Below are 5,720 nucleotides of genomic sequence, written 5' to 3'. Positions count from 1 at the left end.
GCAGTTGGTATTATTCTGATTCACATGCTAACCATCCAGCAAATTGAGCTAACTGTCCCCTGCTGGGTTAAAGATAATATATTAGCATAAATGAAAGATTGATTAAAGGACATAAAAACAGAGAATAGGAAGAGAAAGAATTTAAGATTGGCAGGTTATTACTAGTCAGGTGCTGCAACGATCAGTGCTTGGCCTTCAGATATTTATAATCAATATTAAAGGTTTAAATGAGTTAACCGATGACACAAAGATAGATGGAGGTGTAAGTTGTGATGCAAAGGGTTATGCAAAGCCTGCAGTAGGTCAAGTGAATTGACAAGAAAATGACAAATGAAGTATGATTTGGGAAATGTGAGAATATTCACTCTGCGTTGGTAGAATAGGAAACAGATTTTATTTTGGTTGTTTTTATCCCAGTTCAATCAATCAAGTCCAATTCAGAATCTCAACAAGTTGGGACATTCCCGATCCAAGCTGACAAGACAGGGCTCTCACCTCCTCTCTTGAGCTTGATCTACATGATCCAAGCTGATTGGAGTAGGCAAAGCTCCTCCTCCAAGGCTTGATCTCATTTACATCTTAGCCAAAAGGCTGAGATGCCGCTTTAAAAAATTGCTTCAAGTGAAGCTAAAATGTAACCTAATGACTTCAACCAAGCATAGCACATTGATACTACACTTGATCTTAGCCAAAAGGCTGAGAAGCGAGACAGGAGAAACTCTTAAATAGTGATGTTCAGAGGAATTTGAATGTCGTTTGCTATTTTGCATTAAGGATGTGTCTATTCATGGAGGTATTCATTAGATAATTAATTGTGCACATATACTTGACACTTGCATGATCATCATCCCCGGTTATGACACTATAATTTAGTTCGGTTTCCTTTCGAAGTGTTTTCGTTGCAGTGCACCACCAGAGGCTGTAACCCCTCTCATTTTTATTTATTGATCTTTTTGTTTTATTAAAAAGTGCTGAAGGGGGCGAGGAGGGGCGTGGATCTCCTTGTGGGCTTGCTCCTGAGCCTGGCCGAGTTGGCCATTAACCGGTCCAGGCAGCAGGCGGTTGAGGGGGTCATTTGAGCCACTTGTCTACTCCTCTACCACAACTACATTCATGGCCAGGTGGCCTAGGAGAGGTAACACACTGTATCCACTTCAAGTCTTCCATGACCAGTAGGCACAAGAGCTGGGGTACATCATCGTCCTGGGAATGATAATTTGGTTTAGGTAATTAAGTTTCTTTTGTGGCCTACCCATGGGTTGACACTCGCTTTAATTTGTTCACTTTATTGTTCATTTGATCTATTCAAAAGGGTATAGAGAGGTATATTAAGCTACCTTCTGCAGCTTTGAGGAATCTATTCCATGTCTACATAGATTGACAGGCACACAGAATTGTACGGTGCAAAAGAGGCCTTTTGGGCCATCTAGCCTGCACTGACACATGAGGAACACCTGAATTCATTACCTAACCCTATTTACCAGCATTTGGCCCATAGCCCTGATGTGCTCATACACAGCCGAGTGCTCATCCAATTATTTTTTAAAGAATGTGAGACAACCCACCTCCACCACCCTCCCAAGTAGTGCATTCCAGATCATCACCACTCTGGATAAAAAAGATTTTCCTTACATTTCCGCTAAACCTCCTGCCCCTCACCTTGAACCAAAATCCCCTCATGACTGGCCCTTTAACTAAGGGGCACAGCTGCTCCTTATCCACTCTGTCTATGACCCTCATAATCTTGTACACCTCAATCAGGTCACCCCTCAGTATTTGCTCCAACAAAAATAACCCAGGCCATCCAATCTCTCTTCATAATTTAAATGTTCCATTCCAGGCATCATCCTGGTGAACCTCCTCTACACCCCCTCCAGTGAAATCACTCCCATGGTATAATATGGCAACCAGAATTACGCACAGTACTCCAGTTGTGGTCTCACCAAAGATGTATACAACTCCAACATAACTTCACTGCTTTTGAAATCTATGTCTAAAGGCAATATGTCTTTTTCACCACCACACTAACGTACCCCTCCGCCTTCAGAGATCCATGAACAAACATGCCAAGGTCCCATTGTTCATCAGAACTTCCCAGTATTTTGCATTCATTGAACACTTTTTGTCAAATTACTCCTTCCAAAGTCTACCACCTCACATGTTTCAGGATTAAATTCCATCCACCACTTATCTGCCCATTTGGCCTTTCTGGCTAAATCTTCCAGTAGCCCAAGACATTCAACTTCTCTGTTAACCAGGCCGCCAGTTTTTGTGTCATCCACAAATTTATAATCCTACAACCCACATAGTCATCTATGCCACTTATATAAATAACAAATAACAGTGGACCCAGAACAGATCCCTGTGGTACACCACTGACATTGATTTCCAGTCACTTAAACAGTATTTTGTCATCACACTCTGTCTCCTACAACTAGGCCAATTTTGAATCCACTTTAGCAAATTAGCCTGTATCCAATGTGCATTTTGCCTTTTTTATAAGTCTCTATGTGGGACCTTGTCAAAGGCTTTGCTGAAATCCATATAAACTACATCAACTGCATGACCCTCATCTACATACCTGATCACTTCCTCAAAAAATTCAATCAAATTTGTTAGACATGACCTCCCTCTGACTAAGTCATGCTGACTATCCCTGGTCAACACTTGCCTCTCTAAGTGGAGATGGATTCACTCCTTCAGAATTTTCTCCAAAAGTTTCCCTACCACTGATGTGAGACTCATTGGTTTGTAGTTCCCTGGCTTATCTCTATAAGCCTTCTTAAATATGGAACCTTATTAGCTATTCTCCAGGCCTCTGGCACCTCCCTAGTGATGTGGAGATGTCAGTGTTGGACTGGGGTGAACACAGTAAGAAGTCTCACTACACCAGGCTAAAGTCCAACAAGTTTATTTGATAGTAAACCCACAAGCTTTCGGGGTTTGCCCCTTCCCAACACTCACCTGACAAAGGGGCAAACCCCGAACGCTTGTGGGTTTACTATCAAATAAACTTGTTGGACTTTAACCTGGTGTTGTGATTCTTCTTACTACGACTTCCCCAGTGGCCAGAGAAAAATTAAAAATTTGGGTCAGAGTCCCTGCATATTCTTCCCTTGCCTCCCACTATAGCTTGGGATACAATTCATCCAGACCTGGAGATTTATCCATTTTAAGGCTGCCAACTTCTCCAATACCCTATGTCAAGAAACTCACAATCTCACTCACTGAATTCCATGCCTTTGTCCTCATTTTCTTGGGTGAAAATGGATGTGAATTATTCATTCAACACTCTACCAATGTCCTCTGGCTCCACCTATAGATTGCCCTCTTGGTTCATAATAGTCCTTATTCTTTCCCTGGTTACTCTCTTGCCATCTTATAGAATTTTTACTTCTAGAATTTTTCTCACTTTTACCAGCCACTGTTCATTTACCTCCATATCTTTTAATCTATTTCCCAATTAACTTCAGCCAGTGTTCCTTTCACCCATGTGTAATTGGCTTTGTTTAAGTTTAAGATTTTTGTTTGGAATTGGGATATGCCTCTTTACAAATTAACATGGAATTCAGTGGTATGATCACTATTTCCCAGTTGATCTTTCATTACGATGTTAGTTAACCCTGATTCATTACTCAATACTAGGTCTAAGATTGCTTTATCCTTAGTCTATTCCACAACGTATTGCTCCAAGAAACTGTCACAAAAACATTGTACAAACTCATCTTCTGGACCACTCTTGCTAATTCAATATCCCAGTCTATGTGAGATTACAGTGTCACACAATTATTCCACTTCCTTTGTTACAAGTTCCAACAATGCCTTATTTAATGCTCTGTGCAACAGCATAACTACTGTTAGGGGGTCCATAAATTATTCCCACCATTGTTTTCTGAATCCCACTATTCCAAATTTCCATACATATTGATTCTACTTTAAGACCTTCTTAACCCAGATCCTTTCTCGCCACAGTCTTTATGTCAACCATGGGCTATCCCTCCACCTTTGCCATTCTGTCCATCCTTTCAAAATGTTGTGTATACGGGAATATTTATTTCCTAGCCCTGATTATCTTATAAATGTCTCTAATGACAATTATATCTAAATAATTTACCTTTATTTGTGCCCTCTCCACCCACCTCCTGTTAGGTTATAGCCCTGATGACAGTTCTAATTATATGATCGGCCATAGCATTGGCCCCAGCTTAGTTCAAGTGGAGCTCATCCCAACAGAAGAGATTGATCTTCCCTCAATACAGATGTCAATTCTCAAGAATTGGGCACTGGAAGATTCCAGGTGGATTGCAGGTCGACAGAACCAGACCAGTGAAAACATTTGAACTTCAATTCAAATTTCCGCAAGTGTAAGCAGCAATCTGTTGTACTTTCCATAAGAATAGCTCTTTCTTATCTCTTTATTTCTTATCAAACATGGGAAAATCGAACCATTCAGGTTAATGACTGAGATGTTTAAAAGGTTAATTATCTCTGCTAAGAAGACAATAGATGACATTGTGCCTCAAGACTGGGACAAACCCAATTTCTAACTTGGAATAAAAATAGAAGATGCTGAAAAAATTCGGAAAGTTGGGAACCATCTGTGGAGAAAGAAACAGAGTTAATGTTTCGAGTCCATATGAGTTTTCTATTGAACTAATTTAGAGGCATTATTTGACAGTTTTGGATAGCAGTCTTTTAAAGTTTTGAAATTCTATGAAATTTGAGAAGAACCATTTTGTGTGCAAAGCCCCAGAGCAAACTCTGAGAAATAACTTCAGACAGGGTTCTTGGCCAAGGGAGAACAAAGAGGAAGGTATTAAGAAATAAATTACTGTCTGACAAAATAATTCAGGCAATCTGCATGTGCCATAACTGCAAAATTCATGGAAATCCTCTCTCTTTCCCAAAAAGCTGTTGAGTCCAGATTTGGACATTTAAATCTTCATATAGTCGACTGCAAAAATCACCAGAGCTACGAAATCAAATCTCAAGGTTCAATCTTATCACTTTGGAAAGAAGGAATTCCAGCAATGGGCTCATAATGATGTTTGACAGAGGCTGGTTTAAAACATTCCTCTATAAATATCTTCTTTCCTTTTATAGCATTTTAATCTTTGTAACTGTATTTTCCTTAATAATTTTATTAGTTTTTCTGAAACAACTTTCAGCAATAGTTTTAATAATAAACTAACTTCTATTTCATTTAAGATGACAACTTGTTTGCTGGATTATTTTTAAATTGGTTCACTCATAAATTACATATATACACACAAATACTTAACTCACAGCCATTTTGAGGGAACGTTTTTTACGTGGTTCTGACATTTGAGATATGAGTCCTATGAAACAGAATAAAACAGAGCAGAAGCTGAATGAAGATAGGCTGAGTGATTGTGATGACCAGGCCATCACATCCAAAGGCCAATTGCCTGAAGTAGATACTTGGGTTTCAGGGACCTCGGGGTCCTTGTGCATGAGTCGCAAAAACCCAGCTTGCAGGTGCAGCAGGTGGTCAGGAAGGCGAATGGGATGCTGGCCTTCATAGCGAGGGGGATTGAATATAAAAGTAGGGAGGTCTTGCTGCAGCTGTATAGGGCATTGGTGAGGCCGCAGCTGGAGTACTGTGTGCAGTTTTGGGCGCCGCACCTGCGCAAGGATATTTTGGCCCTGGAGGGAGTGCAGAGGAGGTTTACTAGGCTGATACCGGAGTTGAGGGGATT

At 40.3% G+C, this 5,720-nt stretch overlaps 1 non-coding gene across 1 annotated transcript; it reads right to left on the bottom strand.

The window, feature by feature from the left end:
* Positions 1–508: 508 nt before the first annotated feature.
* Positions 509–708, bottom strand: LOC145351451 (U2 spliceosomal RNA). Its single transcript, XR_013888403.1, has one exon. It is a non-coding gene; the product is annotated as a U2 spliceosomal RNA (small nuclear RNA).
* Between the last annotated feature and the right edge of the window lie 5,012 nt (positions 709–5,720).

This window comes from Carcharhinus amblyrhynchos, chromosome 1 (genome assembly GCF_965287045.1).
Source record: "Carcharhinus amblyrhynchos chromosome 1, sCarAmb.v2.hapA, whole genome shotgun sequence".
Classification (NCBI taxonomy): Eukaryota; Metazoa; Chordata; class Chondrichthyes; order Carcharhiniformes; family Carcharhinidae; genus Carcharhinus; species Carcharhinus amblyrhynchos.
This window is presented reverse-complemented; position numbering and strand designations above follow the sequence as displayed.